The sequence below is a fragment of the Mastomys coucha genome, unplaced genomic scaffold (genome assembly GCF_008632895.1).
Source record: "Mastomys coucha isolate ucsf_1 unplaced genomic scaffold, UCSF_Mcou_1 pScaffold20, whole genome shotgun sequence".
Lineage (NCBI taxonomy): Eukaryota > Metazoa > Chordata > Mammalia > Rodentia > Muridae > Mastomys > Mastomys coucha.
The window spans coordinates 103,258,864-103,269,611 of record NW_022196903.1 but is presented as its reverse complement, the minus strand read 5'-3'; the positions used below and the strand labels follow the sequence as shown (position 1 = coordinate 103,269,611).

The 10,748-nt window shown below is 34.6% G+C and overlaps 1 long non-coding RNA gene across 1 annotated transcript in view; it reads right to left on the bottom strand.

The window, feature by feature from the left end:
• The window catches only part of LOC116098286, a 38,301-nt gene extending 32,535 nt beyond the window's left edge, over window positions 1-5,766 (bottom strand). Inside the window, exon 1 of the long non-coding RNA XR_004121784.1 lies at window positions 5,655-5,766. This is a non-coding gene — a long non-coding RNA (uncharacterized LOC116098286). The remainder of the gene's footprint in view (window positions 1-5,654) is intronic.
• Between the last annotated feature and the right edge of the window lie 4,982 nt (window positions 5,767-10,748).

The following is a 10,748-nucleotide window of genomic DNA, read 5'->3' as shown; positions in this document are numbered from 1 at the left end:
TGGGAATGGAGAAATTTACATCTAAATAAAGAAAATATCTAATAAAAAAAAAGAAAGATAAAAGACAAATTAATACTTTACTTTTTACACTACTGAACTGAAAAACTCCACATAAGTCACTAACAATCACTAATTTTTATAAAGCAGGTGTATTGTTTTTAAGATTCACTTTTTTATTAGATACTTTCTTTATTTACATGTCATATGATATCTCCTTTCCTGGTTTCCCCTCAAAAAAAAGAAAAAAAAGAAAAAAAGAAAAACAACAACAACAAAAAAAACCCTGTCCCCCTGCCCCCTGCTCACCAACCCACCTTCTCCCACTTCCTGGCCCTGGCATTCCCCTACATTGGGGCATAGAACCTTCATAGGACCAAGGTCCTCTCCTCTCCTTGATGACTGACTAGGCCATCCTCTGCTATACACATGCTGCTGAAGCCATGAGTCCTACCATTTGTACTCTTTGGTTGGTGGTTTAGTTCCCGGGAGCTCTGAGGAAATTATATTTTAGATAAATATATTTAAAATGTCATTTAATTGCTCACATTTATTTGATAATGACTAACTTTTTGCATAATCATAAAGATATTCATGCTATAGGTACATAATGCCTCATGGGGAAAATATATTAAAATTATAATACTCTATACATGGCTAAACACTGTGTGTGAATGTATTTATATATCTGTATGTGCTTTGGTAAGTATCTATCAAGAGAGATAAGGAAACTACTATTTCTCTAATTATCAGTTTTATCTATTTTTCACAACAAATGAAAATTTGCCATTTATATAAAACTATCTCAAATATAATTTGCAACTGTCAACTAAAATTATTGAAAATTTCTTCATGTGTCCAATGTAAAAAGAGACATGCTGCATGCACTTCTCTGGAAAAGTGAATTATAATACCAAGTTCAGTTTTTCAAACATCTATAAGAATTTAAAACTTAGGAATAAAGTTAATATAGGAGATGAAAGATTTTCATATTAACACTGCAAAGCATTTATTAAAAAATTTTTAAAAGAGACACAACTAAATGGAAGATTATTTTTTATCATGGGAGATTTTAATAAGAGCAAAGACTGGGAAGATATCCCTAAAGAGGAAGTAGTGACACTCATATATTGGTGGTAAGCAGCAGCCCTCTAATTATATTTAGGCCTATCCAGCAAGAGGAAATCATCCCTGATACCAGAAACCTACCCAACTTCCTGGGGGCTGATAAGGTGATGAATCATGGAGGAGAAGGTTTCATCACCAGTTACTAAATCAGCATACTTCTAACAGCATTCTATGTAATTATATTTATATCCACAGACAAGTATAATGCTCACCACTCATCAAAGAAGTTTCACTTTTCAACAAAGTTCATGCTTTATTACAATGTAGAGATCATCAATTCACTATTGCGTGTCTACTCCTATTTGATATGGATTCTATAATACAACTTCTACTACACCTGAGCATAAGGGCACATTGCAAGAGAAGATGGAAAGATTGCAAGAATAATCATTAGTCATAGATATCCAAGGTTCAGGGTAGTCCCCCAACTAAATTCAGTGCTATTCTTTACAGCAAGAGAAAAAAAAAACTCTGTTCTGAAATTCATAAGGACCCAGAAAAATATGTTATTAGAAAATTGGTTTGGAAGTAAGAGAGCAAGGAGGTACCAGTAACATTAGTGAGATAGAGAGAGAGACTTCAGCAAACGAAAGAAAAACTAGGTATCAAATAGCTCAACAGTGAAGCTGGATCTTTACACCTTTACACCATACACAGAAGTCATTGCGAGATAGACTAAGGGTTATACAAAAGCTTTGGAATCACAAATATCTTAACAGAAAACAGTAAAGTTAATGATATCATTTTTGATAATGATAACTGGATTAGACATTCAAAGCATAGACAATTAAAGCAAAGATAGACAAAAGGTACCAAAATAAATTAAATATATGCATATCCCAGGAAAATTCAACAGAGGGAAAATTACAAAGTATGAAATATGAAAAGCTATTTCTAAATTGCATATCTGATAAATGATTCACTTTCAAAAGATATAAGGTATCTGTTTATTATATAGCCAAACTCAATGTGAAAATACTTGAAAAGTGTGAAGGTACTTGGAAAGGTATTTGTCTAAACAGGATAAACATACAGTCAATAGGTACATGCAAGAAAATATGCAGTGACATTAATTGCAAAAGAAGTGTAACAAACATCTATGAGATATCACCTTGCTCACATTAGAATGGCTATACAAGATAAACTATAGACAAATATTCATGATAATGTGAGAAAATTAAAACTGCTGTGCATACATTTGGGTATGTGAAATGGTATTTTAGCTACTGAAGCTAATGTGGTTGTACTCCACCAAAATGAACATAGATGTGCTATATGATTCAGTGACTTAACTAATGGGTAAACAGTCTATTCAAAATAACTGAAATAAGGACTTGGAACAGATTTATGCACTACCATATTTATTATCGTTTTCATAGGAGCAAAGACAAGGAAATATCCCCTATCTGCAAATAGGTTATGAAAATATGGCAGATGTGGAATACTATGCAGTCACTACTAAGACTGCCAATGTAACAACATGAATAGATATAAACAGCATTATGCTAAGTAATAAACACACAGAATAACAAATATTGGATTAGAATGTTACATGAAATTTGTCAACCAGTAAATTTATAAACTCCAAGAGGGCTTTCTAGAAATTAAAGCTATAGAAAATTAGAAGGGCTTTTTTACTTTAATGGATTTAAAGTTAAGTACATATTGAATATTTTTCCAATATTAAATAAATAAAAACAAAATAAAAATAAAAGCACAAAAAGATACAGGGATACTTCAGAATATGTTGGAGATCTTGGTTATCAAGCTTGTAGTTATGACCTCACAAGTATGGGCAGATGTAAAAAATGCACCAACATAAATAGGTGCATAAGTAACAATTATAACTTCGACACAGCTGTTAAGATGAGCTAAAAAGGTCCCAACTGACGTGGATCCCTGGGAGCTCCCAGAGTCTGAATCACCAAACAGGTAGCACACAAGGGCTGGTTCAAGGCCCCAGGCACATATGTAGCAGAGGAATGCCTGGTCTGGCCTTAGTGGGAGAAAATGTGCCCCATCTTGTAGAGACCTGAGGACTCAGGGAAGGGGGATGCTTGGTGGGAGGGGGTAAGTACCCTTTGGGAGGTAAGGGGGAGGTGGAATGGGATGAGAAACTGTGAGAGGAGGGACTGGGATTGCAGACAATGGCTGAAATGTAAATAAATAAAATAATAATTAAAAAAAGATGAATTAAAAAATCTCTACTTATTTGTAGTCAGATTTTTAAGTCTAAATTATGAAAATTAAGTAAAAATTTTCTTACTTCGAAAGATAAATAAATGAGTCAATAAGCAAAGGAAGACCCTAAACATTATCTAAGACGTTCAGATTATGTGAATGGCACATTCTAACTTTACAACGACATCAGTTTTATTGTCCATTAATTGTTTCTCCTACCACTACCCACAAACAGAATGATCATCTCTCATAGTAGATCTTAAAACTATGTATTTCATTACATATCACTATGTGTATGGATGTTTTACCTATGTGTTCAGAATGAGACCACCCGAGTGTAGTACAAGCAGGTGCTAGGAGAGATGGACTCCCTAGAACTGGAGTTACATCTTCGCTGCCTTGTGTGCTGGGACTTAAATCTAGGTGCTCTGCAAGGGCAGCAGCATATGCTCATCGGCACTCAGCCATCTTTCCAGCCCTTAAGCACTGTATTTTTTTTAAAGTGTCCATTTCTAAAAATTATCACACAAACCCTCTTAGCAGTACAATATATTGGGACCTCACAAACAACAAGCATGATATCTAGCATTAATGATGCCACAATTCCTATCCTTTGTGTCACAGGTTTTATTTGGCAAGGGTGTATGTGATCTAATATACTTACATCATAATGTATATATATCCTGTGACCATGTGGCCTTTTCAGTTTCCTAAGTGTTTTCATAATCATAAAATTTGAACAATGGCACAACATTAGTATTCAGTAAAAGCTGAGACACTCACTTCTTGCATTTGAGAGCGTGATTAAATATTCAATTCCCCTCAGGTTCTAAAAGACCAAGACACATAGTGATGACTTAATAATGTCTTTTTGCATGGAAAGTTTGGCTAAGGCTAAGACATTAGAAGAAAAGCATACATGTGAATAAAATTCACAAATAAACTAAAAATATTGTTTTTATTTAAATAAATAATAAGTAGTCACTGTACCTATGTGAAGTTGAATTTATAGAAATAGAAATGTTTGAAACAGGAAATCTGATATTTGCCCTATTAAGTTTGTGTTCTAGATAGCATTTAACTAAAATAAACTTCTCTATAAGTTGTAGTTATGGCTGAGTTGTAGAAACAGGCCATTATTTCAGCCAACCATCTTGAATTCATGGATAACAAAACTAAATAAGCGTAATGTCTTAAGATCTCAGTACCTTTTAGATAATTACTTGAAAAGTTAAATTTTCTGTGTGTGTATATTTTAACCTACACATTTTTGCTTTTTGGTTATATTGTGTATATTTCTGTGTAATAACTCCTCATGCTCATGATATTTCCAACATGAATTAAAATTCACTCCCATAACATATTTCGTTCCTTCTTTATTTCATATACTTTTTTGTATTTTTCACAGTATGGACAAATAATTTTCATCATCAAAACCAGAAACTACGTTATGTGATGTATAAAGGTAAAACAAATATAGTATAATTTCAGGTCTAGTATAATGTCAAAAATCCCCTAATGTTTAATCAATACTTGTTTTCTTTGATACCTTTCATACCTAACACTGCATTTTCTCATGTCCTGCCACACCTCTCACTGGCATTCTTAAATGTAGAAAGTATAATTTCTTCTCTTCCTAAGCAATAGGATCCCCTCACCTTGATGTCGGGAAACAGGCTCTCTTTGCCAACTCAGGAGAATGATTGCATCTAAAAGTTACCTCCAATCATTTCCATAGAGTCATTTTCCTTACTGCACACTTAGATGAAAATAATTTTCATGGAACCTAAAGTAAAGAAAGACCCTGACTTGGCTTTCAATGTTCAACTTGACTTTGATTATTGAGAGTCAGCCACCACTTGAAGACAGAGCCATCTTTCTGCCACACACTGCAGAAATGATTTTCCCTCTCCTGGAGATTAAACTCGGAATCATCCTGGCAAGCTGTAGTGCTATTCTTAAGCGTCTGAATTGCACTTTTCTTTAAAGTGTCCGTGCTGACTCTCTGCATGAACTTTCTGGCTCAAAATACTATGTTATTGATTAGTTTGTACCATCCAAAGGTTTAAATAACTAGTGTTTGAGAACCCATGGTGAAAAGAAATAACACAGAATCAGACAGCTTACATTCTGCTCTAAAGCACACACAATGAACCTTGCTGCTTTTTTTTTTTTTTAATTTAGAATATCCAAAAGTTGTTAACTTATGTGTGCACTTTAAATTGCATGATCATGCATTGGAATTTTCTCTTTCATGGGAAAATTCGGGGCAGCAGTCTTACTCCAAGAGCTAACGGGTTATCTTTTAACTCAATTTTAAAGTATGGAAACAAGTATATGGTTGATACCTTCAAAGAAGTCAAAGGCATCTCCATTCATTTGGGTGATGCAGGTGTCTGCCAGGCTCTTTGATGAAGCAAGTTTCAGAAGCCATGAGTGAAAAACAGAACAGCTAGAACCTGCCACTTAGAAATCCCTCAAGGGACTTGTTTTCACTTCAGAAAGAAAGAAAGAAACAGAATGATTAGTGAGTCTCTTCCTACATATGGCTCCTTTGATTCCAGCACCAGCCGGCTTATAACACTGGTCAGATCTCACATTATTGCACCTTGAATGTTCCCATGGTAGAATACGAGTGACAGAACAGTGACTTCTCAATCATCCTCCACCCTTAAAACTCAGAATCTGTGTTTCTATAATCCAGAAAACAAGATGTGTGACATACACCCCATGCTGACAACCTTTACTGATGCTGAAGATAGGAGGCCTGCAGAATGAACATCATCCATGTTATAACAGTGTTGTTATAACAGTGTTGCATGGGGTATAATTTCTTCTCTTCCTAAGCAATAGGGTCCCTTCACCTTGATGTCGGGAAAAAGGCTCTCTTTGCCAACTCAGGAGAATGATTGCATCTAAAAGTTACCTCCAATCAATTTCCATAGAGTCATTTTCCTTACTGCACACTTAGATGAAAATAATTTTCATGGAACCTAAAGTAAAGACCCTGACTTGGCTTTCAATGTTGAACTTGACTTTGATTTGAGCTATTTTTTTCTCTTACTATAAATGTCTTCATATACAAAATGGCAGTCAGGAGAATGTTTCCAGTTGATCTTCATAAATCTTGAGGACAGTCTCCATTCCCTAGTTAGATAACCATATCCTTGAAGACGGGCTGAATTCTGCTGTAGTATTTAACAACCTCAATACTCAGTCATGCATCCCTTCCTTTTACCTATTTTAGATAACTAGACACATTTCTTCACTCTTGTTTTGTATCATTCTAGGTTATTAATAACAAACACACTCAAATATACTGAGAAATTAAATAATATAAAAAATTTTAAACAGCTTGTGCAAGAGTATATTGTTTTCTAAAACCATTGGTACCTCCCTGGAAAAATAACCATCACCATTCCTCAGATTTACTGCTAAGGTACTGTAAAACAAGACTTGAATATATTTCAAAGATGAATTATAAACACATCAAAGTCACAGAATGAAATCAAAAGAAATTTCCATTTACTATTAAATAGGAAATTTTTCCTATTGAATAGAAGAAATGCAACACACGATTCAGCATACAAATAAGACCATTGCTGATGTTTCTGATCATCCTTTCACTGGCAACACCTAAAAATACATTTATCTTCAACTCAATACTACCTCTTCTCTTTTTCCTCTTTTTTTCATGTAGTTAGCACAGAGCTCTACTTAATTTTTTATTTTATTATTTATTTTTCCTTTTATTGAAAATAAATTCTTTTCTCATCCAATGTATGCTCATTATAATTTACTCTCTCTCTACTCCTACAAGTTACTATCATTCAGATCTATCCCTTTTCGGTCTCTCATTCGAAAATAGAAGGTTTCTAACAACCAAACATGACAAAATAAATTTAATATATAAAATAAAACCTATCGTATCAGAATTAGCAGAGCAATGCAATAGGAAGAGAAGAGTCTGAAGAACAGGTCCAAGAGTCAGAGACCCATGTGTTCTCACATTCAGGAGTCCCATAAAAATACTAAGCTAAACACTATAATATATCTGCAGAAGACCTGGTATAGACCAATTAGGTCCTGTACCTACTCCTTCGGTCTCTGTGAGTTCAGATGTGCCTTGCTTAATTGATTCAGAGGGCCTTGTTCTCCAGGTGTCTGCCTTCTACTCTGGATCATACAATCTTTCAACCTACTCTGCCATGGGATCTACTGAGCTCTGGGAGGAAGTCCATCAAATCCTTCCTTTTAGAATTTCTGGCTAGGCGTCTCTGCATCTGTAACTGTCTGCTTCCAGAGGAAGCCTTTCTGATGATGACTTTATAAAGCAGTGATCTATGAATATAGCAGAATGCCATTAAGTGTCAGCACTACTTCTTGTTTATACAAAAATGACCTATCACTAACAAAACAGACAATAGACATTAATAATTATTTCATCATGATTTTACCCTGGAGAAATATAAAATATGATAAAATTATAAAATGTACACATGATAAAAATAATGATAATTTAATGAATACATATAGAGCAGGACTCAAAGATGAAAAAGAATATTAATTTAAATTGAATGTTCAAAGACTTTGCTGAGGACACAGCATTTCACTGAGGGAACTATAAGGAGAAATGAAAGGACCAACACACACACACACACACACACACACACAAAGAAACCATGGCTCAGCAAAGAGTTCAGATCAGACAAATCAAAAGCTTCCTAATTCTAGTCTAAATTAGTTTAAAATTTTATTGCATCATTAATATTATAATGTCAAATATTGCAATTGGTTTCTTTTAATCTATTTTCCAAAGTTTATCAATGCCCTTGGTCATCAGTCAGAAATCCATCTTTCTTGAAGTTAGGTGATATCACATGATTAACACTATGCTCAAAGTCTCTTGCAAGAACTGATATGAGTTTGTTTTATGTTACTTGAATTTTGTTTGGTTTTTGTTTTGGGTAGTTTTATATTTTGTCAACAAATTCTTTAAAATCGTCTGTTTCCCATTTTTCCTTGCCCCACTCCAGCTCTTTGTCAAATTTTAACCAATTAAAATCCCATATACTTAATCTATTTGTTATGTATATCCATCAACTTCTTGGATATAGTGTAAAAGAAATAAATTTCCTGTCTCACTTAAGTCTTTGAATTTTGAGAGGACTTTAAAAAAACCAAATTATCCACACACCACTGTTGCCTTTCAAGTTATTACTACTACCTTGAATACAGAAAAAATACACTCGATTTGAAAACAACTGGAATGGTTATGCCATTTGTAAGCACACTAGAGTCACTGTGGTATCCTGTACTCAGTCCTCCATCTCTTAGAATATATTTGTTTAATAATTGTTACTCAAAGGTTATTATGCACAGCATTCTCACCTTTGAAGAAGCTCAGGAGCAGACTAATGCTTACCTTTGTTGTGAAAATACAACAGCAAATTCTACAATGTCTTGTAAAGAAAGGTGAGGAACAAAAAGTTAAACTCATACTTTACTATTGAAGACGTAGCTTTCACATTTCTCATTTACTGTGGAGCTACTATGGCTTTCAACATAAATATGCTCTGCTTATCAAAACAGTAGTTGGCTCCAAAGAGCCAACAATATCAGAGCCACAGGCCAACCAGAAAGAGCAAGACAGAGAGCTGACTTCTTAGTGTTAGAAATGCCTTTGAGAATGGAAACAAATAATTCCTTGAATTTTAACTCACTCAAAGACATGTAGCAGAATTAGAACTCGATGTTGGAAGGGACTGTGAATCAGTAATCAAAGGGCAGACTGATATCTTCCCTTTACCCAACAAGTATGGTTCCATAACTAAGCCAACTAGGAATGCCCTCTTCTGCATCCTTCTATTGTCATTCTTCAATTCAAAAGCTTTCCAGATTGTTCTATAAATGAGCATCATATACAAGGAAAGGTTTCTAGAATTTCAGCATTTCCATTGTGTATCCATTGTCTTAGCTCCCTGAAGAGGGAGAAACTGGCTCCTTACATCCATCTTAGATGGTGGCTTATCCTTCCCCTTAACATCCATCTTTCTACTTGGAATGACACTGTAATCACTTTAGTTTTTGATGCATCCCAATATATTTTTTTCCTTTTTCCTTCTGGATTAACTACTACAATATTTCCTTTGTACAAAACATGAATCCCTTTGTACTTCACTTCATGCTGATGACCTAAAACAACTTATGGTAGGAGAGGATTTATTTAGTTTATACATTGAGACATATTTATTCTTCCATTCTTGAGGAGTCTGAGAGACTTGAAGCAGGAATCATAGAGTCATGCTCCTTGGCTTGCTTGGAAGCTCATACTTAGCTAACTCTATTATAGAAGTTTTGAACATTTGCTCAAGGAATGGTGCACCTTGAGTGAGCTGGTCCTTCTTGCACCAATTAACAATCAAGGTAATCCCCCAGAGATGTACCTACAGGCCAGTCTTCTGTGGACAATTACACAATTGAGACTCCCATCTGGGGGATTATAGACTGTGTCAAATTGACACTTAAAACTAATTAGGACATGGTCTTACATTTTCCTGACCTCTTTGTCCACTTAAGTTGCCATTAAAAACTCTAAAATACCAAATAGTTTGTAAACTATTTATAGAAGTCAATGAGTCCAAATCAGGGCAGATTCTATGTCTCGTGTATGTCTCCTTAAAGAGGATCATTAAAAGTGCCTTCTTCCTGGGTCTTTACATGGAACCAGTTGGCTAGCTCTTCTTTTATAAGGGCATATATACCATGATGAAGACTGTTCTCAGGAATCATCTACTTCACAAAAGTCCCACTCATATAACACCTCTATATGGTTACAGAATCAGCATATCAATTAAGGATGGCATATTCAGACCAAAGAAATGTCTAGTTTCAAGTGATCTAAGTAATCTCCTAGAGTAAGGACACTGTGCTTTATCAAGCCCAAACCAACCAACTTATTTAATTGTTCAAAAACTGAAAGTTTGTGGGTGTGGAGGAGCTTTAGATCATCATTCAGGAGGCAGATGCAGAGTGATGGCTATGAATTTGAGGTCAGATCAGTCTACATAAGGAGCTGTAAGGTAGTCTGAGCTATAGAATATAGCTTTGTCTTTAAAAAAAATCAAAAAAGAAAAGAAAGGTATTAGTGAAGGGAGGGGTGGGAGGGAGGGAGGAAGAAAGTAAAGAAGGGAGGAAAGAGAGAGAGAAAGAAAGAAGGAAGGAAGGAAGGAAGAAATGAAGGAAGTAGAATATGATTGAAACATGGCCACAACTATTTATGTATGCTTATGGCTACTTCTGATGTTACCCAGAATCATGATTAGTTGTGACAGAAAGCAGGATGGTCCATAAAACCTTCATTACCTATGCTTGGTGTTTCATGAAAAAAAATATACACCAATCTTTTCTCTATTTTTTTTTTTTTTTTTTTTTTTTTTTTT